Below are 1,507 nucleotides of genomic sequence, written 5' to 3'. Positions count from 1 at the left end.
GGTCATCAGTTCTTCCTCCCATTGGAGGAACATTTACTATAGCAAATGTGGGTTCAGGGAAGAGGGAGGAAAATGGGCTGAAGTGCTTTCTTCCTTTGGTACAATAAATTCCTTTTCTGCCCTTCCGTGTTACTCACCTTTTATTTGGTGTATTGGGGAGAGAGGCTACACCTGACCTGTAAAAGCCAGGAGTTTGGGCCTAGGCCTAAATCTCCTGTAGCAATCTTTCCAAAATTTGAAGTTCCAATTTGTCAAGTAGGAGAGCAGATAACTAAATTTAAGTCTAGGGAGACAATTACACTACCCAAAGGGGCAAGAAGTGGTAGGACACTTTTTCACAATAAGGTTCTAGACACAGGGTCCTGACTCTTGATATGAACAACCTTAGGCAACAGCCTAGAACTGAGGACAGAGACTAAGTACAGGGTAGTGTATGCATGTATGCGTGTGTGCTCAATAAGAGATAAATATCTCATGGACTTTTATCCTCAAACTGGTTTTGAAATTTGATTTTCAGATCTCAGCCTCCTGAGTAGATAGGATTATTGGTGTGAGCCACCAGTTCCCAGCTCAGAGTATGTCTTGAAAAATGATTTGTGCCAATGGATTCTTTGTTATTGGTAACTTGCATTCCCTGCTGCCTCGGCAGTCTGTTCTTGTAATAAAGTATTCATTCCAGCTTTATCTGGAGTTGTCTGAAGTATAGAGGTGTCCTTCTGAGAATGTAACCAGTTCCAGGCCATAGGCCGAACTGCAGGGGTTCCACATATCAGGTCCAACCACTTGCCTGATATATAAAGAGATGAATAGTTGCAAAGGGCAGAAAAAAAAGGATAATTATGGGCAAAGTAAGCATTTCAACCAATCTTCAGGGTACAAACATAAGTTTTAGGTTTAAGTAGAGAAAGAATAATTGGGGTGTAGTAGAAAAGTATGCATTATTATTAAATAGTCTTGGGCAAAGTGTTGATTACTTCGTCTAGTTTGCCCAAGGCCCCAGGTTCAGTTTCTAGTACTGTAATGACCCCAGTTCTGGTTGATATTTAGAAGAAGTTGTTCTGTTGTCATTTGAGGGGAGCAATCTGGTCAGGATAAGCAAGTCATGGTTGGCTTATGATGGTCTGTCCTGTCAAGACTCTGTTGTTCCTTTCCTTGAGGGTAATTTCTGTCTCTAATAGTAAAGTTATTATCCATCAGTCCTATACTCTCTGGAACCCAAGATGATTGTGGAAGAGATGACTCAGAGTAAAGGAGACAGATACAAATGCAGGCAGAGATGCCAAGCCTTTATCCTGCTTTTAGTTACCCTTGTGACATTTGCAGGTCTCAGTGAGAAGTGAATGTTTTTCAGCAAAAGCAATCCTCAGGGTTTGAGGAGAAGGATGCTATTTTTTAATTTTTTTTTTTGGGGTCCGGTCATGGGGCCTGAACTCTGGGCCTGGGCGCTGTCCCTCAGCTCTTCAGCTCAAGGCTAGCGCTCTACCACTTGAGCCACAGCGCCACTTCC

This window comes from Dipodomys ordii, unplaced genomic scaffold, assembly GCF_000151885.1.
Source record: "Dipodomys ordii isolate 6190 unplaced genomic scaffold, Dord_2.0 Scaffold47, whole genome shotgun sequence".
In the NCBI taxonomy this organism is placed as follows: Eukaryota; Metazoa; Chordata; class Mammalia; order Rodentia; family Heteromyidae; genus Dipodomys; species Dipodomys ordii.
The sequence above is the reverse complement of the archived record's forward strand: the minus strand, read 5'-3'. Positions refer to the sequence as shown.